This window comes from Lutra lutra, chromosome 12, assembly GCF_902655055.1.
Source record: "Lutra lutra chromosome 12, mLutLut1.2, whole genome shotgun sequence".
NCBI classification, from domain to species: domain Eukaryota; kingdom Metazoa; phylum Chordata; class Mammalia; order Carnivora; family Mustelidae; genus Lutra; species Lutra lutra.
The window spans coordinates 47,517,945-47,543,428 of record NC_062289.1 but is presented as its reverse complement, the minus strand read 5'-3'; the positions used below and the strand labels follow the sequence as shown (position 1 = coordinate 47,543,428).

At 42.3% G+C, this 25,484-nt stretch overlaps 1 protein-coding gene across 1 annotated transcript in view; it reads right to left on the bottom strand.

The window, feature by feature from the left end:
• OSBPL1A (oxysterol binding protein like 1A) overlaps positions 1-13,897 on the bottom strand; it is a 237,375-nt gene extending 223,478 nt beyond the window's left edge. Inside the window, exon 1 of the mRNA XM_047696489.1 lies at positions 13,710-13,897. The gene's annotated coding sequence lies outside the window, so the exon portion shown is untranslated. The remainder of the gene's footprint in view (positions 1-13,709) is intronic.
• Positions 13,898-25,484: the final 11,587 nt, after the last annotated feature.

Here is a 25,484-nt window from a genome sequence, read left to right as displayed (position 1 = left end):
CTGCTTTCAGCTCAGGTCATGATCCTGGGGTTCTAGGGGTTCTAGAATTCAGCCCCATGACGGGCTCCCTACTCAGCAGAGCATCTGCTTCTCCTTCTGACCCTCCCCCCTACTCATGCTTCTTTGCGCTCTCTCGCGCTCTCTCTCTCTCAAATAAATTAAAATCTTTAAAAACAAATCCCATTAAAACAACAACAGGGGCGTCTGGATGGCTCAGGGGGTTGGGCCCCTGCTTTAGGCTCGGGTCATGATCTCAGGGTCCTGGGATCAAGCCCCGCATTTGGCTCTCTGCTCCCTGCTCAGCAGGGAGCCTACTTCCCCCCTCTCTCTGACTGTCTCTCTGCCTGTGATCTCCCTCTGCCAAATAAATAAATAAAATCTTTAAACAACAACAAAATAACAACGACAAAAACACGAAGTTTAGATATTTCTCCAAGGAAAACATGCAAACGGGTGGGGCCCCCAAACGGTTCCGCTTCCGGTTAAGCATCTGCCTTCAGCTCAAGTCCTGATTGGGCTCACCACTCAGCAGAAGTCTGCCTCTCTCTAATAAATAAAATCTTTTTAAAAAAGAAAATATGCAAATGACCAATAAAGACACAAAAAGTCCATATCACTGATCATTAGGAAAATGCAAGTTAAAACTATAATGGGTATCACCTCACACCCATTAAGAAGGCTACTATGAAAAAAAAGCAGATGTGAAGGATGTGAAAAAATTAGAATCCTGTGCATGGCTGGTAGGAATGTAAAATGGTACTGCCACTGTGTAAAAAAAAATTAGGGATTTCTCAAAAAATTAAAAATAGGGGTGCCTGGGTGGCTCAGTGGGTTAAAGCCTCTGCCTTCGGCTCAGGTCATAATCCCAGGGTTCTGGGATCGAGCCCCACATCAGTCTCTCTGCTCAACAGGGAGCCTGCTTCCTCCTCTCTCTCTGCCTGCCTCTCTGCCTACTTGCGACCTCTATCTGTCAAATAAATAAATAAAATCTTAAAAAAAAAAATTAAAAATAGAATTACCCTATGATCTGGCAATTCCACTTCTGGATATATACCTGAAAGAACAGAAAGTGAGGTCTTGAAGTATTTGTACAGCTACGTTCATGGCCGCGTTATTCACAATAGCTAAAACATGAAAGCAAAACAAATGTCCACTGGCAGATGAATGGTAAAGCAAAATATGATATATACTTTTCAGTGTTTAAAAAGGGAGAAATTTCTGCAATATGCTAAGATATGGATTAACTATGAGGACATTATGCTAAGTGAAATAAGCTAGTCACAGAAAGACAAATACTGTATGATTCCATTTCTATGAAGTATTTAGAGCACTGTAGTCAAAATCAGAGAAAGAAAGTGGAATGGTGGTTGCCAGGGGCTTCGGGGAGAGGAGAATGGGGAGTTATTTATTGGGTACAGAATTTCAATTTTATAAGAAAAATTTTAAAGCTGGATGGTGGTGACAGTGGGACACACTATTAATGTATTTAATACCACTGAAATATACATAGACATTTCTTTTTTTTTTTTTTAAGATTTTATATATTTATTTGACAGAGAGAAAGACACAGTGAGAGAGGGAACACAAGTGGGAGGAGTGGGAGAGGGAGAAGCAGGATTCCTACTGAACAGGGAGCCCTATGTGGGGCTCCATCCCAGGACTCTGGAATCATGACCCGAGTTGAAGGCAGTGGCTTAACCCACTGAGCCACCCAGGTGCCCCTACATAGACATTTCTAAGATGGTAATTATCTTATGCATATTTTATAATTTATAAAATAAATACACATATGCCATTTACTTTCCCAGGGAAACTCTACTTCTAGGAATTTATCTTATAAAAATACTTACAGAAGATTATTTTGTAAGCATGTTCACAAGGATTGCATGCTTTACAACAGTTAAAAGGGTATTAAGTCCATATCCATCAATAGGGGAGTGGTTAAATAAATCCTCGAGGAAGGCTAAAAGAAATATTCTACAGACTGGAGGATGGAAGACAATTGAAGGATTGTTTCAAAAAGTAGCCAATGCACAGTGAATACCATGACCTTCAACCCTCTTCCCTAAGCATTCCTAATGCTGACAAGCCAGGCTCCAGCCCCTGAGAGAAGACTAAGGTGGTTACAGTCTCTGAAAGATAACATATTCCAAGACAACACCAGCAGCTCCCAACAAATGGCTGAGCCAGATGAATCTTATAGTAGAGTTGGCCAGTCAAGGGTTCCCCTACTTGCTCAATTTCCAATCAGCTTTCTGGTTCCTATTAAAAACCAGTAAGTAAGGGTGACAACACATCTGAATAAAACCTCCAAAACATGAAAGAATCTAGAACCGAAGAGGCCAAAAAAAAAAAAAAAAAAGTTGAAAAAAATTTAGGAAAATTTTAAATAAAATGAAATTATATTCTGAAACAAAACCAAGATACTGTATGAAAATACAAAACAGCAGAAAAAGATATTTGAGTATTTAAAATGATAGCAAAAACATCAATGAAACCAGGCGCTAGGTTTGTTTTGTTTTTTTTTTTTTAACGATTAACAATTGATAAACATTTACCCAGAGACTCATAAAGAGAGACGGAGAGGGAGAACTCCTAGAAAATCGGAAGTCAAAGAGGAGAAATAATCACCACCACAGAAATACAGAAGACTGTAAGAGATTATGAAAAATTAGTGCCAACACACTGGACAGAAGAAATGGATAAATTCCTAGAAACACATAACTCCCCAAAACTGAACCAAGAAGAAACAGAAAATCTGAACAGATTATCAGCAATGAAATAGAATCCGCAACCAAAAAACCCAAAAAACAAAAGTCCAGGACCAGATGGCTTTACAGAAGAATTCTGCCAAACATTTCAAGGAATAATAATGCCTATTCTTCTCAAACTATTCCAAAAGATAAGAGTAAGGAAAGCTTCCAAATTCATTCTATGAGGCCAGCATTACCCGGATACCAAAACCAAATGACACTACCAAAACAAAACAAAACAAAACAAAAAACACCAACTATAGCCCAATATCTCTAAGGAACATAGATGCAAAAAAAATCCTCAATGACATATTAGTAAACCAAATCCAATAATACATTTTAAAAAATCATACACCACGACCAAGTGAGATTTATGCATGGGATGCAAGGGTGGCTCAATATTCACAAATCAATCAAAGTGATACATCAACAGAGAAATGATCATATGGTTTTTATCTTTTAACTACATGCAAAAAAAGTATTTGACAAAGTACAGCACCCATGCTTCATAAAAATCCTCAGTAAAGTAGGCTTACAGGGAACACACCCCAACATAATAAAGGCCATATATAAAAAACCTACAGCTAACATCATACTCAATGATGAAAAACAGAGTTTTTCCTCCTAAAATCAGGAGCAATAAGGGATATCCACTCTTAGCACTTTTATTCAACGTAGTACTGGAAGTCCTAGCTACAGCAATGAGACAAGAAATGAAAGGCATTCAGATTGGTAAGAAAGAAGTAAAATTTTCACTATTTGCAAATGATGTGATACTATATATAGAAAACTCTAAACTCTAAAGACTCTGCCAGAAAACTATCAGAACTGATTAATGAATTCAGTAGTCACAGGATACAAAATCATATAGGAATTCATTGCATTTCTATAAACTAATAATGAGGTAGCAGAAAGTGAAATTAACAATCCCATTTATAATTTCAACAAAAATAAAATACCTAGGAATGAACTTAACCAAGAAGATAAAAGACCCGTACTCTTGAAGCTATAAAACACTGAAGAAAGAAACTGAAGATGACAAAAACAAAGGGAAAGCTATTCCATGCTCATGGATGGAAACAAGAAATACTATTAAAATGTCCATACTACCCAAAGCAATCTACCATTCAATCACCATGCAATCCCTATCAAAATACAAACAGCACTTTTCACAGAACTAGAACAAACAATCCTAATTTGTAGGGAGCCACAAAAGACCTCAAGGAGTCAAAGCAATCTTGAAAAAGAACAAAACTGGAGATATCACAACCCCAGATTTTAACATAAACTACAAAGCTCTAAAAATTAAAACACTGTGGTACTGCCACAAAAATAGACAAATGGAACAACAGAACACAATACAGAGCCCAGAAATATACCCACAACTATGTGGTCAATTAATCTTTGACAAAGAAGGCAAGAATATGCAATGGGAAAAAGAGTCTCTTCAACAAATGGTGTTGGGAAAACTGGACAGCCACAGCGAAAGAATGAAACTGGGCTGCCGTCTTATACCACGCACAAAAAGAAACCCAAATGGATTAAACACCTAACTGTGAGGTGTGAAACCATCAAATCCTAGACGACAGTACAGGCAGTAATTTCTCTGACACTGGCCATAGCAACATGGCCTATTTCTAGATAGGTCTCCTGATGCAAGAGAAACAGAAGGAAAAAATACACTGCATGGACAGTATCAAAATAAAAAGCTTCTGCACAGTGAAGGAAATAATCAGCAAAACTAAAAGACAACCTACTGAATGGGAGAAGATATTTGCAAAGTGACACACCTGATAAAAGGTTAGTATCCAAAATACATAATTTAGAGGTGGCTGGCTGGCTCAGTTGGAGAAGTGTGAGACTCTCAATCTCAGGGTTGTGAGTTCAAGCCCACAACGGATATGGTGATTAAAAAAATAAACATATATGAAGAACTCATACAACTCAACACCAAAAAAAAAAAAAATAATAATCCAGTTAAGAAATGGGCAGAAGACATGAACAGACATCTCTCCAAAGACGACATCCAGATGGCCAACAGACACATGAAAACACGCTCAATATCACTCATCCTCAGGGAGATACAAATCAAAACTACAATGAGTTATCAGCTCACACCTGTCACGATGGCTAAAATCAACAACACAAGAAATGAGTGCCGGTGAAGATGTGGAGAAAAAAGAGCCCTCATGCACTGTGGTGGGAATGGAAATTGGTGTATCTGAAGGACAGTATGAAGGTTCCTCTAAAAAAAAAAATTAAAATAGAACTACCCTACAATCCAGGAATCACACTACTGGGTACTTGTACCAGAAATTCAAAAAGACTGGCAAAGGGATACATGTATCCTTATGTTTATTGCAGCATTATTAACAAGAGCCAAACTATGGAAGCAGTCCAAGTGTTCACTGATAAAGGAGATGTACACACACAGACACACACACACACACACACAGGAATATATTACTCAGTTATAAAAAATGAAATCTTGCTATCCACAAGAACATGGATGGAGCTGGAGATTATAACACTAGGCAAAGTAAGTCAAAGAAAGACAAATACCATATGTCTCACTCATATTTGGAATTTAAAAAACAAAACAAACAAAGGGGGAAAAAATGAGAGGCAAACCAAGAAACAGTCTTTTAACTACAGCGAACACCCTGATGGTTACCAGAGGGCAGGGGGTAAAGGGATGGGGGAAATAGGGGATGGGGATTAAAGAGTACACCTATCATGATGAAAGAAATAAAAAGGATAAAAATAAATCTAAGCCACTTAAACAGTCCACTGCAATGTATTACCACAGCAGTTGTTAATGCCTAGCAAAGACGGGCTGCTTACAGGCACTAGAGGCACAAGGAGGCCCACTCAATCTATGCCCTTCGGAAACAGGGCAGATGCGCCCATAATCCTACCAGCATGTGCCAAGAATAGTAATGTGTGCAAGGGGCAGTGGTTGTACAGGAGAGAGCTTTTCATTTGTATCAGTTATAGAAGGAATCACAGAAAAAGGGACTTTTAAGCTGGAACTTGGAAGAATGAAAGTTCACCAAGACCAGCAGGGTGAACAAAGTTGCCAACACGGACAAGTGTAAGGAAAGAACAGTCCCAGGTGAAGCTGTGATTCCATGCCTGGCATGAGGAGTCTGTGGCTCCTGTGGGAAACAGGGAGAGGGCCAGACAGCAGCTCGAGCAGAAGCAGCTAAGACCATTCTTGGCTAGAACTCAAGAACGTGGTGATTAAAGTCAGAGGAGTAAAGAAGATCCCTCAAAGGGAGAAGACCAACATTTAAGGGAAAGAGGTCAGTGACTATGATCTAGCAGAGAGAAGGACTAAGGTCGGAGAAGGGGAGAGGAGAGGGTAAGAACACGGAAACCAAGAGAGCACAGAATTTCAAGGGGGTCAGAAGATGGGAGTGAAATGTTAAAGGAAGCACCAGGACAATGTCTGAAAACACCGGCTGGTTTGGCAAATCAGAGGTCACTGGTGAACTCAAGAATACTTCCAGCGGAAATGACAGAGGCAAAAACGGATGTGGGGACATTGAAGAGTGAATGGGGGATATGAAGGAGAGAGGGCACCAGATTCCTTTAAAGCAACTCTGTTCTGAAGAGCTAGTGATAGCTCCAGTCTTAGGATATTAAATACCTGGGACTGTTTACAGGATGTGGGGCAAAAGTCAGAAACAGAAAAAGCTTGACATATAGGAGAAAGGAGGGATGTGGGATTGAAAAGCTCCTAGAGGGGCCTAAAGTTGGTGGATGAAAAACCCAAGAGTGCCTGGGTGGCTCAGTCCTTAAGTGTCTGCCTTGGGCTCAGGTCATGATCCCAGGGTCCTGGGATCGAGCCCCACATTGGGCTCCCTGCTCAGCGGGAAGCGTGCTTCTCCCTCTCCCATTCCCTCTGCTTGTGTTCTCTCTCTCTCTCTCTCTCACTGTTTCTCTCTGTCAAATAAATAAAATCTTTAAAAAAGGAAAAGAAAAGCCCAAGAGAAAGCAGCACACCACAGAGGCCACTGGCAGAGCAGATGGTGTCTAGGGGGCCAAGGGGGAGGCTAGGTAACCCAGGAAGAACTCCTAGTCGATGCCTACCAATTTCCTCAGAAGAGAAACAGAGTCTTAGGTATCTTTATAGGGTTGGAGAGAACTCTTACTATAAGACAGCATAGTGGGGGGGGTATAAGAGGTAAAAAAAAAATACAGATTGTTTTATTTGAAAATTAAGAAGAGAATAAAGCCAGTTAAATTTCACCAGAACAGGAAGAAAAGAAGGGTGCCTGGATGGCTCAGTGGGTTAAAGCCTCTGCCTTCGGCTCAGGTCATGATCCCAGGGTCCTGGAATGGAGCCCTGAGTTGGGCTCTCTGCTCTGCAGGGAGCCTGCTTCCCTTCCTCGCTCTCTGCCTGCCTGTCTACTTGTGATCTCTGTCTGTCAAATAAATAAATAAAACCTTAAAAAAAAAAAAATCTCTGGCTGTTCTCTGTCTAACTCCCATGGGTTTTAATGGAGGTGCCTGTTTGATTCAAAAACTTTTTTTTTTATTTTATTTATTTATTTGACAGACAGAGATCACAAGTAGGCAGAGAAGCAGGCAGAGAGAGAGGAGGAAGCAGGCTCCCTGCTGAGCAGAGAGCCCAACTCAGGGCTTGATCCCAGGACCCTGAGATCATGAGCTGAGCAGAAGGCAGAGGCTTAACCCACTGAGCCACCCAGGTGCCCCAATTCAAAAACATTCTTAAAGCAACTTGGATATGCTGTCATTTATAAAGCAATTTTAACCTCACATCGATCAAAACAAATTAGTCTATCAGAAGGCCTAGTCAATTCCAGAAGTTTGCTGACTGTAAAACTTAGGACTTAAGTAATATCCTTGAAGATAAATTCCTAATGCATTTCCCCTATGTTTCTTTCATAAACTCCTATTACTTTAGAAAGGAGAGGTTGGGGGATGGTGGAATCTGACACTTTATCTCCCCGTAGAAACAAGTTTATAAAATCACATATAAATTTAAAACTTACTTCCATGAGCAAATCATTTTATAAGTATTAAGAGCAGAGAACAGAATACATTTTATAGCAGACAATTTCTCGGTAGCTCTAACAGTCAAAATTGCACAACTCCAAAGATACCTATAATTTAAAAACTGAGTAAACTTCCTAAAATGCTAGCAGTACTAACTAGACCAATATAATCATCTCTATGTTCCTTCCAAATATGCTGCAAAGAAATCGTTCCAAACCAAGGCATAGGACCTTTCATGACAACTTATCCATTTAAGAATCATAACGAAGAATCCATGGCTGACTATGTAGACGGGAATTTTAGAATATCCACTACTATCTAAAACCATGTGCCTTCAGCAGGCATCCAGGTAGTCATCAGCGCGGGGTAGGAAGGTGTCCAACATAATATCCACATAAATCTGCAGCTTCCCTACCACCACCAGGGACACTATTGCCTTCCTCATCACTAGTGTCACACAAGGGGACTTAACGGAGGGCTTACCACATTCCAGGTATTGCCCTGAACTCTGATGGCTCATTCATGAATAAAACCAGGCTTTAAACTAGGGGAACTCTGAAGTATTGGAGTATACAAATCAGTTATTATCCACATTTCTCAGGAGGTCTGACTTGCCCTCTCCATTCCCAACCTCAACTAGGTCCCTCACAGTATTTGCCACATTTCAGTCTGTAAGGATTCATGTCATTTCTTTGCAATTCCTTACACTGTAAACCTGAGTAAGACAAGGGTCCCAGTCCCACATCCCTTATATTCCCCACTATATTCCTGTATTCCTAGTACCCAGCAAGGTGCCTAGAACATAGCAGGAAATAAAACATTAAATAGATGGACAGATGAATGGACATAGATTTATTTCTCTGAGAACAAAGCAATTCTGCCTCCCTACAGAGAGGCCTAAAGGCCATGCCTTTGATATAAGCGGTACACCTTTACCTAATAACAAAATTAATTTTTAAAAAAATATTTATTGGAGAGAGGAGAAAGATAGAAAGGGCAAGTGCACATGGCAGGGGGGTGGGTGCTGGGAGAGGGAGAGAAAATCTGCAGCAGACTCCCCCCTGAGCACTGAGCAGGGAGCCTGATGCAGGGCTCAATCTCACAAACCTGAGATCATGACCTGAGCCGAAACAAGAGTCTGAGACTTAACCATCTGAGCCACCCCAGTGCCCAAAGTTTTCTCTTATATGCCACAGGAAATTAAAATCATACCAAAAAAAAAGAGAACTTAAAAAAAAAAAAAAAAGCCACTCTAGGATTACTCAGCATTACTATTTAATTTAATGTATCTCAAAACAATTTCTAGGATTAATAGTTAACTTTTGGGGAAAAAAAGCAAAACAAAAGAATCCAAATTCAGATGTTGAATAGATTTTTTAAAAAACATTTTCTGGAATCTTGAGCTTATTTCAGAAAAGGGGTGTGTCTCTGAGGTTTAAAAAAAGGTGATTTCTTTATGCAGCTGATCAGAAGGGATTTGAGCCACAGCCTATCAACAAGTGGATATTTTCAACTGCTCTTTTCATATTCATGCAATTCCAAGCTCTCTTTTTAAAATACACTGAGATTTTTAATGATCAAGAGAATGTTTTCAAGGAAGTAACTAGACAAAAAAATATTGAGAGCTTCAAAAACTGGGAGACTCCAGACTACTTTGCCTTGTTTCCTCTCCTCCAAGGTCCACTGCGGAAGATAGGCTTCTAAATTATTTTGTAGAAAGGAAATTTATATTTTTTATAAACACTGTAAATTACCTAATTAAACTGATCTCCATCCTTGATAGTCAGTCCATGCCACTGAATGCCCATTCAATATAGTGGATAAATTCCATACCCCTGACAACTGAGATCTTAGCCTGACTACATGTTGTGATTTTTAAAATTCTCATATATACTGCTTTTATGCTTGGTATTATTACAATAATATTTGAAACAATGTATACTAGGAATTTGAATAATGAGAAAAATTAAAGTTGTGAATATATTTTACAAACTAAACCTAACATAAAAATCTGTAGTGTGCTTAGTTATTAGCATTGCATTCCAAAATAGTCAGCAACTCAATGGTGTGGGGTTTCCCCTCCACTATCACATTCTCTTAATGTGAGGAAAATATTAAAAACTGAAGTAACTATGTAAAAACATGGCAAGAGCAAGAAAATAAATTTTGCCCTCGATCTTACTAACTCCTAGCAAATAATCAGTGAGTTCTCTAATATGATGCTATACCCATGTGTATGTATGTACATACGTACACATATAAACAAAACTAAAACTATAAATTTGTGGGTGCCTAGGTAGCTCAGTCGGTTAAGTGTCTGCCCTTGGCTCAGGTCATGATCCCAGGGCCCTGGGATTGAGCCCCAGGTCGGGCACCCTACTCAGCAGGGTAGGTCTGCTGCTCCCTCCAGTTGTGCTGTCAAATAAATAAAATCTTTCTTAAAAAAACTACAAATTTCTAATAAGTTACATAAATACATTGTTTTAGAAATTCAACATTGGTAGACAGATTTATATTTAACCTCGCCCTATTTTTAGAGATGAAAAAAATTAAAAGTACAAAGGTAAAGTTACTCGCCAAGTGTATGACGATAAAGCCACAACCAGAATCAAGAACTTCCATTCAAGGCATGATATGTTGTCAAAGTTATACATTTCATAAAATTCAATTCAGCCTCTGAAGGTCACGGATTCTAGTTATGGTTCCTGTGAGCATTAAGGAAGTTAAATCTGAATTATGGCTTAATCCCCTCATTTTAAGAAGCTATTTACTAACTAAAATGAGACATCCAAAATATGGCAATTTAAGGGAAACAAATGATCAAGTCTATTTCAGGAAGTACTCACTTCTTTTAAAAACATAAAGTTAAATATTAAAAGTCACTTAAATTTTTATTCAGTGAAACTTTACAACTTCCTTCCAATAAGCCTTTGTGCACTGATAGACAGCATTACCTCCTTTGGAGGAGAAATGATAGAGAAGTAGCTAAAATTGTAATAGGTCACACTCAAGTTTGTGAACCATTAAAGTCAATGTAAAAATGTTTATTCCAAATTATTACTTTATATTTGACATATTTACACTATTTTCTCTTCCTCATATTTTTTATGTACTCACGTGGATCTGGATACCCTACCAACATAGTAAAAGAATAATCCTACTAGCTGTGTATTTATTTTACCGTTATTTGGTTGAAAGTGTTAATCGACATTTGCGAAAATTATGTAAGCTTATTGGCCCTGCTTTGCAAATTGTTTGAAGTAACCTTAGGTTGCTATACATTTTAGGTGCAGCATTAACCAAGAACTCTTTGATGCAACCTTGATTTGGATTTGAACTTGACAGATTTTGAAAACTATTAACTACGGTTTCAAGCAGTTTGGATCTGTAGGAGCAAAGGGCAGAGAAGTCCACATACTTGATAAATCCAGTTCTAAATAGTAAAAACACTCTAACAAGGAGCTTGCTAGCTTTTAATGATAAAATTCCTTAAATTTTAGATAAAAGGTATTTAAGTGTTTTCCATTTTGATTATTTCACATTTGAAAATTACCTTCCAAACTTAATCAAATTAGGTATACACAATAACACTGACCTGTTATCTACCACACCATCAGAAGCTTCTCTTTAAAGAAAAGCTTTCACAAAGTGAAAACATGTGGTTACTTTCCATTGTCACATGATAGGAAAATGGACAGTTAAAGGCGGTTTTCACTACACAGAAATTCCTATTTGCTGGCTAATACAAGAACTCAAAGCGAGTGACTTGGGAATTCCTCTTACTAAAAGTGTTAAAATTGTCTATGGTGACAGACAGTAACTACATTTATCATGGTAAGCACAGCTTAATGTACAGAGCTGTGCAGTAACTGGGATGTACACCCGAAACTAATAATACTGTATGTCAGCTATACTTCAGTGAAAAAGCTTTGGAACTATTTATACTTGGCCACCTTATAGTGGCTTAAGTCAGATAAGTGAGGGAAAATCCAACATTTCTAGGAATCAAGAGCATCCTATAAGATACGTATATGACACCATGATCATCAATATAAATTGTACAGAGTACCTGATGGTATCTTTTCTAACACTTCATTAATGAATTCTGGCAAGACTGGTATAATTGGGTGCCTACACGGCTCACACCTGCCTTCTTTCTAGGAACTGGGAAGAATTTCCTAGTCATGAATAAAGTTCTGGTCACCACCAGACTTGGCTTGAAAGAACTGACACGGTTCCTAACCACTTCAAATTTCTCATGTGCGCTTGCTAGCTCGTTCTCTACTTCACATATTATTTGTTAAGATGATTTCGACTTTCTACTATTTTTCTCCGTGATTACCCAGAAAGCACAAAAGCTCAGCTTTAGTAATGTGAAGAGGTAAGAAAGAGCTACGGAGATCCAACTTGAAAAGATTAAATATACAGATGTACCTGTAAAATAAAACCACGAGTAGAAAATTTTGACAGGCACTGCATCACATTATCCATAAAAAGACAAAACAACAACAAAAATCTGGCTATATTCTCCTACTTGTTGATTCGAAACAAGTCCTTCCCTCGGTCTTAAAGGAAGAGTGGAGGGAGTGAAGTTTAGAAAAAACTTCTAGCTGCTCTGATTTACAGGTGTAAGTCCTGCTTGAAGAATACCTCCAAGACTGAGAGGCCTTCAGGGACAAGGATTAGCCACCCACCCCAAATTTCTGCTGATAAGATTTCTGCTGAGATGTTTAGTGTCACCTGATAAAAAGAATTTGGCAGAAGCCTACACAGCGTTAAAACAACTGCTCCAGATAAATCTACTCGACTTGGCGGCAGTTAACTCCTATTTTGAATATCAAATGTTCAGTACTGCCAGGGAGAAAACAAAAAGGGGATAAAATTTAAAACTGTTACTGCTTTCTCCGTCCCCCCCCCCCCCGAACTAGGAGATGAGAAGAGGGTGGATCTTGTAACCATCCTGTAATTGACGCAGAGATCTTGAAAATTTCAACTGGAGGATTCAGAAATTATCCCTCCAATACTGGCTGCGTAAAATTCGTTGTTCTCAGGGTTAGTACGCGAACATCGCCAGCCCTCAAAGTCAACAAACTCTCTTCTAAATGCTTCGCAAAGAGGTGTGAATATTCCGAACTCTATCCAGAATGCATTACGACAATGCTGGCTGAAGCTGTCAGGGAAAACGCATCACTGAAGTTAAAGCTAATTATGGTATCAACTCCACAAGAGCCTAATAGCTAAATTTGCTACATTGGGGCAGCCTTATATTTAACTTAATATCACAATGCCAACAGCTCAACTTCACAACCTAGTCTGCATAAAGCAACGACTTGGACAACGAAAAACTAGTATTAACTAAATCAGAAAGACTCTCCCAAGGCCTTCTGCCAATCAGTAGGGCCCCCGGGTAAATGAATCGTTGTTCCTGCTGTGCAGCTGCAATCTTTCATACTGTTTCTGAATCCCTTTGATAGTTCTCCACGCTTGTCGAATTAACCACGAGGCACACTGTGAGATGGTCACATGGGCAGCTCGTGACTTCCACGGAGAATCAATCGTCCCCTCACGGTAGTGGGAAACTAAAAAAGTTACGAGGCGCACATCCAAGTACCAAGCTAGCACGCAGCTGAAGACTTGGTAGGAAATGCATGTAGCACCACCACGAAGTCGCAGCACTGGGAGTGGAAGTGCCACAAACGCCAACATCTTGCTACTTTTAAACAACTAACTTCGCTGCAGCGCTGGAGGGCCAGCGGCCGCGGGGAGACCGAACTCGGGCTGGGAGCCCAGCATCGCCACCGAACGACTCTGACCGGCCTCGGCGACGCGCGCACTCCCCGCCAGTGGCGGACAGATCTTCCCCGCGCATCAGGCCGGGACTGGGGGTGGAGGGAGAACCCGCCCACACAGGAACAGGCCACGGAAACTGACCTACGCGGTCACCCGGGCTCCCAGAGCTCCCGGGGTGGGAGGTCACAGCGATGAAACGGCTGGCACCGGCTCTGGCTACCACTACCGGAGACTTGAGACTGCGGAAGGACGGTCTGCGGGGTCCCGGCGCCGGGAACTAGGCGGAGCGCGAGACAGCCAGGCAGCGCTCCGCGAGGTAGCGCCGGTCCGCGAGATGGCGCCGCCCCTCCGAGCCGCTCGCCCCACGAGCGCGCGCTGGCGCGCGCTCCATTAATTTGTGCCGGGTCCGTGAGGCACGTGACCGGCGCGCGGGCCTCCAGGCGTACGCTGGGCGCCTCTCGGCCCCGCCTCCGCCCGACACGCCCCGCCCCGCCCCCGCCCGCTCCCTTCCAGCCTGGACCACTGGCGCGGGTTCCAGGCTTCGCCACATTCTGGCAGAAGGGCGGAAGCATGGTGCTCCTGCCACCACACCCCGACTCAGAAGTGTACCTGACACTTGGGCGCTGTGGCGGGGAGAGGAAGCCCGCCAGGCCGAAGCACATGCTTCGGTTTAATGCTCTGGAAATTTGCAAATACATCACCAGCTGCCCATATTTTTTCTTTTCTGCTTTAGTTGCGATTTTACCCGTGGGGACTTAATTGGCAGTGTAAATTAGCTACACTCCTTCTTCTTTTCACGTGTCAAAGGATGGTCTTAAAATGCCATTCAGGTGTAACTGTTATAAGATAGGGTACCAGTGAAGGATGCTTAAAGAGGATTTAGAAAAGTTCCTTCACCTCCTCCCCCATCAAATAATCTTTCAGAAAGAGCAACTCTTCAGACTAGCTGCACAACAGGTCTAACCAGAGGACATAATTACACAGCGTACAACATGAAGTATCATTGCAACTTTAAAAATATTTTGCATAACTAAAAAAGACGAAATTATGAGCATATGAAAATTTTTCGAGCTTTTTTTTGTATTTTCCAATGTGTTTAATGAACTTTTTGTAATGAAAAATAAATAGGTATCATTTCTAAGGAACTGTAGTTTTTCTGTCAATTCAAGTTTGGAAACACGTATAGAGAACCTATTATAGGCCAGTTGGTCATTGTGCTCAATTTTAATAGTCACATATGGTTAGCAGCTACCCTATTGGTCAGTGCTGTTCTAGAACAACAAAGAAACTACTGTATTTCTCCCAATCATGTCAAACTCTCTTTTGAGAGAGAACCTCTCAAAACCTCCAGAAAGTTAATAAATATTTTCTCCAAACTCTTTTCTGAGCTTATGAGAAGGTAGATATTTTACTTTTGCAGATAGAGCACGTTAAAGTAACTATGTCATCCCTATCCACAATGCATGTAAATAGGAACAGAAGTGGGAGCTCTAGATGTATGGAGAGGGGCATTGGGAGTAACTAAGCCTTTGCCTTGCCATGCACATGATTGCACGACCCAACTGGAAAATTAATCAATTCTTCAGACCATGAAGCACTTCAGAATTGCCCATTGCCTGGTGCAGACTAGGTCCACCTGGTATTCGTTTGTTTGCTTGATTTAAGAAACTTAGGACCCCACAGGTTTCTACCACTGTTTTCCTCCCTGCATCTCGATTCCCTGCAGCTTACGGTACCTGATGTTTGTGTCTCTGCAGTTTTATCTTAAGCCCAAAAAGCACCAGAATGCCCTTTATGCATTGTATGTTTTAAAAACACTCCCCTGGTGCCAGCGTGACTTTGAAGTGCTGTAGGAGCACACTAAAGGCTTGTTAAATCTTATTAAGAGGAGGATTTTATAGACTGAGACTTTGGGGAGGGCTTTGAGTAATTACTGCCTGGAATGCTGAAAAGTAGGTCAGATGTCATCAGGCAAATCCAGATAAATCGTTGAGTTGGGGGAAATGAACCATCCCCTATACCTACATATTAAGCACTTTGTAGTTAACTCCAGGCCATAAATGCTATGAGGTCATTGGAGATTTTTCTCTCTTGAAAGCTGTCTAAAAAAATTTTTTGTCATTTGTGCCATTACACCCAGCTAAAATAAGTGAGCTGGCATACTTTCAGATATTAAATTATTTTTAGCTAGACTTAATTCTGTGCCTGTCCCCCTTAAGCAACTGAATGTCTACCAATGATTGATTGTGCTGGGTCCCCACCCAAAAAGCTCAGAAAGTTCTCTTTTTTGAAAAGTTTCCTGGTTGCAAGCAACTAAGTACTGACATTGGCTAACCGAAGCAAATAGGGAATTGATTGTAGTATCAAAGAAAGACCTGAAAAATCTGGCCTGGATTTCCAGGGATTAGAGCAGGAGAAGCTAGTCTATAGCTTTTCCAAGGAATAAGAATAAGTTCTGATTATTTTTATTTTCCTATTCTATCCTCAGAAGAGACAAAATTATAAAAGAGAGGGAGAGACTGACTTTGGGCTCATAGGGCAGGGCACCTTGGCTGACAATCCCACAAGATTACCTTCCATAGAAGAAGTAGCTCTCCACCTACACACACACACACACACACACACACACACACACACACACACACGAGTCCTGGGGCAGTGCTAGGACCAGAAGAAGAGGCAATGGTTGACAGGCAGCCACCATCACAGATATGCCCATTCAGTCTCTTTTTTGTTTTTCCATCAAGCCCTTCTCCTTCATAGCTTTTCCCATAAGGCTCCTCGGACAAATATTTCCAGCTCCACTTTTAGCTCTTAGCTCTACTCACCATGAATACACCCCGCTTTTTCATCCAGTGAGTCTGACAATTACAGTACCCCTTCTTAGAAGTCTCAGAGAGTCTGCTCCACCCACAGCCCTGTTTTGAGAACTTCCTTACACAACCTGCTAATCTTGGCTCAGCGGAAGGCGCAGGGTCAGGGCCTTCCTGAATGGTACCTTTCTAGCAGGCTTACCAAAGATCTGGTAGATACTCTCTGCCCAACAGAAAAGCTCTCTACTGAGTAGCATTAAACCATCTGGAATTCTCTCTGGGTCTATCTGACTGTGAAGTATACAAAGTACAGTCTTTAGCCGGGGTAGATGCAGAAAGACACAGAGTTCAGTGAAGACAGAGAACAAACCAACCATGGGATAGCAAGAAGGAGAGTAGAAAAATGATTAGAAGTAGAAGCAAAATTGGAGAGAGTGTGGGAAGCCGGGAGTAGGGAGCCAAGGGTGAAGCTCCCTGGTGAGAGGGGACTAAGTGGTGGCTGCCTTCTTTCTTCACCAAGCTTTCAGAGCAACACAGATGTTTCTGCTTTTAATTTTTTATTTTGTTGCAACAAACCCTTCTCTTTACCTGATGAAACCTGAGCATCACTCTATCCCTTGAACCCAGAAAGAGCCTCATATGTCACCACTACCCCCTTTCCTGCATTCTGCTCTCTTCTTAATCTCTAACAAACAACCCTGTCAATACAGCCTTTCTTTTCAATAGCCACATCTTCTTTTAGGGTCTCTACTGCCCCCCTAATCTTCTGAGCACTCTAAAACCCATCTCCTTTCCAGAATCTCACTAACCTCCACTATCGCCAGACCGCTGAGACACCTTTCAGTACCTGCTCCATACAGGTCAAAGGCCCTACTCTTGACGAGTTATCGTAGCATGAAGTATTGCTTCATTTACTGAAGACACAAAGCTCCCGGCACGGGCATCGGACAGACCAATCTCTAGGCTTGAATTGGAAGTGTAGATAAAATCACACACTTCTGGATCTTAGATTTGGAAGAGCCATCAGAAATCATCTAGTCCAACCATCTCAAACCCAAAGCCACATCATCCTCAACCACATTCTGAAGAGGTATTTTGCCAGCCTCAGGCTGGGAAATTCCTAATTCGACAGATTCCTGTCTCCCAGTGCAGCTCAAACAATTGCCAGGTGCCCACCAACAGGATTACTGTTAGAAGTCCATCTGGCATCTGGGGGGCCACCCCAACACGCTTACTGTTAGAATTGCTTCTTGAGGCAAATGCTGTCTCCACACTGCTCACACCTGTTAGGTTTAATTATACATTCACAGGCGATTTTTCTAGAAATTTAAAGACACTAGCGTGAACTGCCTTGATTTTCTTTCCAGGCTTCCATTCCCAGATGCTCCAGCCTGTCCTCATGTTCCAGCTGGTCGTGGCATTGTGATACACAGTTTGTACTTTTCTTTTAAAATTTAGTGCCTAGAACGACGCAAATCACATCTACATCTATGAAGCTAAATAAGAGTAGAGAAATCTTAGTCAAGGTCTATTATATGGCCTTTTCTCCCACCTTTAGTCTCTCTGCTCTCTACTGCTCTCTAGTGGTAGCTAGTGTTTTCTCAACTAATAGAGAATTGGAGAGAAGAGACAGATTGCAGAAGGAGGCTGGGGGAGGGGGAGAAGGAGTACAGCATAAACGTGATACATTTATATATAAATTCTTGGCCTCCTGAAGTTTACAATATAATTTTGGAGGCAAAGTATACAATGAAAACTAACAAAAAAAAAAAAAAAAAAGACAAGCCGCAGTAACACTCCCGAGGATTTGGGAAGAGTAGATCAGTAAGGACTAGAATAGGGAAGACATTTGGAAGTGGCATTGACACTCAGCCTGAGCTTTAGACAGCGAACACCAGGAAGTAGGAAATGAGCAGGTTCTGCTTAGTAGATATGAAAGAGGCAGCAAGAAACTGAAAAATCAGGAGCTTCTTTTGGACAAGAGTTTAGGACTAGAAGCGGATTTATGAATTACCCACAAATATCCATGACGTGGTACAGGATTACCCTTGGAAAGAAGATTGGGGTAATGACATGTAAAGACTCACTAGAGCAGAGAATGTGTCATTCATCATGGATTAACTCATTCATTCGTCAGTAAATAACATGTTGCCTTAGTAAATAGCATGATTTTGTGAACAGATACGTGCTCTAGGCTGAGAAAGAAAAGATGCCTCTGACAACAGCCCTGACTTTAAGAACTTAAGAACCTAATCATGGAAATAAAACACTGTAAGACTTGTGAATCAGCAGGTGTATCACGAGAAGGAGAATAAGAATAGTAAGAAAAGTTTAGATAAAGAAGGAATAAGAGGAGGAAAGTTTTGTTTTCCTCCTGGGGCTATCAATGAATGCTTTACAAAGAGATGGCTTTTTTTTTTTTAAGATTTTTTATTTTATTTATTTGACAGACAGAGATCACAAGTAGGCAGAGAAGCAGGCAGAGAGAGAGAGGGAAGCAGGCTCCCTGCTGAGCAGAGAGCCCGATGCGGGGCTCGATCCCAGGACCCTGGGGTCATGACCTGAGCCGAAGGCAGAGGCTTTTAACCCACTGAGCCACCCAGGCGCCCCAAGAGATGGCTTTTGAAGTTAAATCATTGCAATGGCTCGGATTTAAAACTCTGGGAATGGATGGGGGAAAATCCCGTTAGGCAGATGAGATCATCTGAGCAAAACTCGGGGGCGGGGGGAGCGTATACAAGCTAGCATAGGGCCTTGCACGTAGGAGGTCATGCTGCAAGTGCGTGAGATTAAACAGGGATAGACTTCTTGGCTCTGCCTAACAGCCTCCCATCATCTGCTGGCAGCTCTGAGCTGAAACTGGACAGACAGGGCAGAGAAGGAAGCTTGGAGATGCTCAAGTATGGACAACAGGAGGATGGCTGAAAGCTCAGAGGTGAGGCTTAGGCTAAAGCTACCAACCTGTGCTCATCTGTGCAGAGGCCACTTGAAGCCAGGGGGCTTGCAGGAGAAGGCCTGGTGAGCAAGAACAGAGTGAGAATAAAAGGGGCCAGGGCTGAGCTTTGTGTCCTGCCCTTCCTCACATCCCTTGCCCACCAGTGCCCCTGCACTCCCAGCAGATGACTTCATCTCCTATGCTACCAAAGAAACCAACGCCATTGGATGAGAACCCCCTAGACTGGGGCACCTGTGTGGCTCAGTGGGTTAAAAGCCTCTGCCTTCGGCTTGGGTCATGATCTCAGGGTCCTGGGATTGAGCCCCAAATTGGGCTCTCTGCTCAGCGGGAGCCTGCTCCCCGCCCCCCCCGCCTGCCTCTCTGCCTCCTTGTGGTCTCTGTCTATCAAATGAATAAATAAAATCTTTAAAAAGGAAAAAAAAAGAGTCTCTTAAAAAAAAAAAAAAGAACCCCTAGACTTCTTATTGCTGAGGCAACAAGCTTACCTGCACCCACCCCCTTTCTTACATTTCCTTTTCTGCTAACATGTCTAAGGCCAGAGCCTGCACCTGTGTTTGTGGTCCCTCCTTCTCCCCTCCTCAGCACCTCATTCTGTCCATTCCCTTTCTCCTGGACTTTCCTGTGCTCTCGCAGTGCACCTGCTGCAGGGGGCTTCTCTAGCCTGCACCATCTTTTGCAAATCCACCAGCCAGAGAGTAGTACCATTTCTCTCTTTCCTCCTTCACAGCTCAGATGAAACTCCTTGACAGAGGTCTGTACTGACGCTCTCCACTTCCTCTTGCTCTCTCCGCTACTCTGCACTCCAGCTTAAGCTCCCACTACTCCACTGAGCAGGTTCCCACCAAGGACACCAAAGGCCTCCTGATTGCAAAACCCAATGGACTCTTACTACGCCTAACTTTATTCGATCTTTGGCAACATTTGATACCAGTGACCCTTTCCTTCCTCCGGAGAATGCTTTCTTCTCTTAGTTTCCCTGAACTTCATATCCTTGGCCTTTCCCTTAAAGGTTGCAAGTCCTGCCCTAAACTGTCCCTCTCCTCTGACCCCGCTTGGGTGAGGTCGTGTGTTCCCATGGCTTACTAACCTTCTGTATGCTCATGCTCAAACCTGTAACTGATGTCCCAGCACCACTCCTGAGCTTCTGATTCACACACCAATTCATCAAACTCGGTACAACTAACAGGGCAATTTCTCCTTCCCCCACCCCCTGCCCTAAAGCCTGCTCCCGCACCTAATAGTCATTCTTTCTCAAGAGGCACACCCTTTTGTCTCTTTCCCTCCATTCTCTTCTTCCTAACTTTTCCTCTCCCCCCGCCACACCCAACCCTAAGCTATACTTTGTAGTCAAAGGACATGTCCAGATTTTAATCTGATCAAATAATTATTTTACTTGGAAATTCCTCTCTGCCTTGTAATGGCTTTGGGGTGTAGTCCAAACTCCTTAGCTTCATAAAACCCTGCGATGTCCTGATTCATGTCTCCTTCTCACTGTGGTATTTTACACTTCAGCAATTGTGAATAACTTTCGGTTCCCTGTGTTGACACAGTCTCTGACGCTTTCAGACCTTTGCCCATGTTTTTTTGTGCTTTGAACTCCCCCAGCTACCTCATACTGCTGAGGCTTACTCTTCATGCAGTCTGAGCCTAGAAATCACTTCTCTCTAAGGACCTTTCTGGACTCCCTGTGACTGGATTATGTGCCCCTCCTATAGGTTTTCTCATTTACTATGTACTTACACCTCTGTCGACATTTATCACACTGTGCTACAAGAGACCTCCTTATTTAGCTATGTCTTTCATCAGACTAGAAGTATGCTGAAGGCAGGAAATGTCTTGTTTACCAATTTATTCCTTTTATCTAATACAGCAGATAGCACATATTAGGAAATTAATAAATATTTGTTGAATCAATGAATGAACTGGACTTTAAAGATGTTTTACCCAAGGTGGGAGGCAGTATAATGACATAGAATATACACAAAATTTAGAATCAGAAAACCGATTGAATCCTAGCCCTCTGCCACTTAACCAGGTGTCTGACCATGGGAACAATTCATGTAACTTATCTGAATAGAGTGCCCACCAGATGCCAGGCACTGTACTAGTTGTGGCAATGTAAGGATAAAGAAAAGCATAGTTGCTGTCATCAAGAAAGCAAAGTCCAGGGGTGTCTGGGTGGCTCAGTCGGTTAGGCAGCTGCCTTCAGCTTTGGTCATGATCTCAGGGTCCTGGGATCGAGCCCTGCATTGGGCTCCCTGCTCAGCAGAGAGCCTGCTTCTCCCTCTCCCTCTGCCTACCACTCTGTCTACTTGAGCTATCTCCCTCAAATAAATAAATAAAATCTTAAAAAAGAAAGAAAGAAAGAAGACAAAGTCCAAAACTGTGTGGTAGGAGGGAGGGAGGAGGAAGGAGCATTCCAAGTAGAAGGAGTAACAAGCATCAGGATTGCAGGTAAGCAATGCTGTGGCTCCCTGGGGGAAGTGAAAGTGGTTTAGTGAGGCTATGTCTAAGACGCTAACCATGCCGCTGGACAGAGTCAGGATGAAGAGACGAGACAGGAGAGGGAACAGGAAGCCACATCATCGAGGTCCTTTATGTGGTGTCCTAGTCTGAGATTCAACCTCAAAACCATGGAGTCAAGGGGCGCCTGGGTGGCTCAGTGGGTTAAAGCCTCTGCCTTCGGTTCAGGTCATGATCCCAGGGTCCTGGAATCGAGCCGCGCATAGGGCTCTCTGCTCTGTGGAGAGCCTGTTTCCTCCTCTCTCTCTGCCTGCCTCTCTGCCTACTTGTGATCTCTGTCAAATAAATAAATAAAATCTTTAAACAAAACAAAACAAAAACAAACAAACAAAAAAAAACCATGGAGTCAAAACCTAAAAGGAGAGTCGCAGTATTAGGTGTCTATCACAGAAAGAGACAAGTCTGGTGATGAGGTGGAGGACGGGTTGAGAGAAAGTGACGTTGGAGGCAAGAATACCAGCTAGGAGGCTGTGGCTGTGGTCCAGTCAAGAGATCACAGTGGCCTGAACTTTCAAGGATGAAGAAGAGAAGCCGCGAACTGATTGAGGGGAAATTTAGGGGACAGCGCAGGAAGAGCAGGGCGACTGACCGCATGGGATGGGGAAGGACAAGGAAGTGTGCAGGTGGCAGGTGTCTGGCACAGGAAGTTGGTATACAGAGGTGCCCTTACTGAGACAGGCAAGGCAGAAGATGGGAAGGCTTTGGAACAGAGGACCGACATGATCCCTGGGACACTGTGAGGGCAGAGTTCTGTCTGCAGGAAGGAGGACGGGTAGAGGAAGCATCTGGAGTCAGGACGACATCTCAGAAGTGTCTGCCGTAGTCTGGGGTGAGATGAGAGGGCCTGAACTAGGGTGAGCAGCGGGGGTAGGAGGGAAGGGGGCATCACGAGAGGCGGGGCTTGGCAGTTACGAGGCACACCCCTGCAGTACCTTACACGGAGCAGAGAAGAGAAGGGTGCAGAAGGGACTGAGCACTCGAATGGATAGGCCAGAGCAATCAATCAGGGATTTGGAGCCAAAGAAAGAACAAACAAGGTGGGTAGAGTGATATAAACTTCATGAGGGGGACTGATCTGACTGTCTCTGAAAGCCAGGCTGAAGAACTAAGACTTGATTCAGGAGGAAAAGATAAAACTTTAAAATATTCCTGAACAAAGTAGCATTTAAGGGATAATAACAGATCTAGAATGTGGATAATAACAGATCTAGAAGGCAGAAACAGGACTTGAATGAGGGAAGAAAGGACAGAGGCAGCAAGGAAATTGCCCCATGGTGATCATTCAAATAAACCCTCTGAGAAAGTGAGGAGGGATATGACGGGCTTGATTTCTCTACTGTGTGGCGTAAAGGCGAGGAAGCAACTGACTACAGACACGGAACGCATTTTCATTTACCTGTTTACAGGTTGACCTCCATCAGACTATAGACTTAAAACATGTCTTATTTATTTTTCTATCTTTATATGGCCCAGATTACGGCATAGATTCAGGCTCGCCAAATATTCTGAAATGACCCGCTCAATGAATAAATAACTTGAAAGGACAGGGTAGAATGGTCCCCTCTTATCTGTGCAAGGATACACAGATTCCAAGACCCCCAGTGGATGCCTGAAACCATAGATAACACCCAACCCTATGTATACTATGTTTTTTCCTGTACCTGCATATCCATGATAAAGTTTAATTTATAAATTCGGCACAGGAAGAGATGAATGACAGTAACTAATAATAATTCTAATACACTGTAATAAAAGTTATGCACATGTAGCCTCTCTCTCTCAAAATGCCTTACTGCATTGTACTTACCCTTCTTCTTGTGACGATGGAACATGGTAAAATGCCTACGTGATGTGGTGAAGTCAGGGGACTGATGTAGGCACTCTGACCTAGCATTGGGCTACTAAAGTATTGAGGTTCTGAGGCTATGTCAGAAGGAGGATCATCGGCTTCTGCAGTACAGCTTACTGCGGGTAAATGAATTGGTGGAAAACAAAACCGCGGATAACGGGGACTAGTGTATATATAGGAAAACAAGAGTTTGGGGAAAGTTTTGAATTCGGCTGTGAAATTTCGAGCTAGGATGACATCTAAAATATTCACGTATACAGGTTATAAGTAATATAAATAAATGTCTTACAGAAAGAGGAAGTGCTCAGAAGCTCATTTGAGAGAGGAAACCTGGAGGGAGGCACATTAGGGAGTCATCTGTGTGCTTCATGCCCCTGAGCCCTCTGCTGCCATTTGGCATCTGAAACGAGCAGTACTGAAGCCTCGGTGTGGCGTGGTCGGCATGGAGCTCTGCTCTGAACCGTCATTCAGAGACCCACATTTCTTCCATTGTGAATATCACCACGGTCCATACACGGACTCCAAAGTCACTGTAGCAAAACCAGAGCATAGGGGATGGTACTGGAGGTTTTACGGATGGGACTGGAAGTGGTTTATACCACTCTACCCACCTGTTTATGTTCTCTCCATGGCTCCAAACCCCAGACTGATTACTGTTCTGGACTGTCCATTTGCCCTCTCAGTCTCTTCTCTGCCCTTCTCTACTCTGCTCTGTGTACTGGGAGGATGGCAGCAGTGGGAAGGAGAGAGGGAATGGGTCTATAAATGTATAGTTAACAGAGAAATTTGCTTGGCATCGTACAAAGATCATGGTTAATAGAACTACACAGTGCTGGTAAGAATCACTTTAGACAACCAATGTAAGTCGCAGGAGATGGGAGAGAGGGAAAACTGGTTTACCATATACATTTAGAAAAAGTAGGTGAGAGGTCTAGAGTTTTGCACCAAACACCCAGTTGTTGAGTTTTTAGACGGGAGTATCTCAATGGCAAGAACTGAGTCTTACTAATACTCATATTCCAGGAACCTTAATGAACCTTTCATACAGCAAGCAGCAAAAAATACTAAGGTGGAGAATGAAACTTCAGGGGCACCTGGGTGGCTCAGTTGTTAACAGTCTGTCTTGGGCTCAGGTCATGATCCCGGAGTCCTGGGATTGAGCCCCATGTCAGGCTCTCTGCTCGGCAGGAAGCCTGCTTCTCCCTCTCCCACTCCTCCTGCTGTGTTCCTTCTCTCGCTGTCTCTCTCTCTGTCAAATAAAAACATTAAAATCTTAAAAAAAAAAAAACAAAGAAACTTCATACTGTTCTCTGTATGAAACACTGCAGAGATGTTTACTAAAAATGTTTATTACACAGCTCTTTAAACTCTATGATAAGAATATAATAAGATATGATAGCAACATATTATAATGTAACCTATAATACAAATAATGTTTTTGAGTGTTTACTATTTGCCAGGCAATACCCTAAGCTCTTTACATAGATTAGATCATTTAATTTTCATAATGCTCCTATGAAATAATAGGAGTATTAAATGCGGATGACAATGATAGATACTATCACTGTCATCCACATTTACGAACAAGGAAACTGAGGCAAAGAGAAGTTAAGTCACACAGCTAAGTCATTGGCAAAGTCAGTATTTGTACCTAAGCATTTTGGCTCTGGAGCCCTTTCAAAGTACATGAAGAAAGTATGTACCAATTGCAGCTCAAGTATCTATCAACTTCACATGATATGCTAAACATGGCGAGGCTAATGCTAATAATTTTG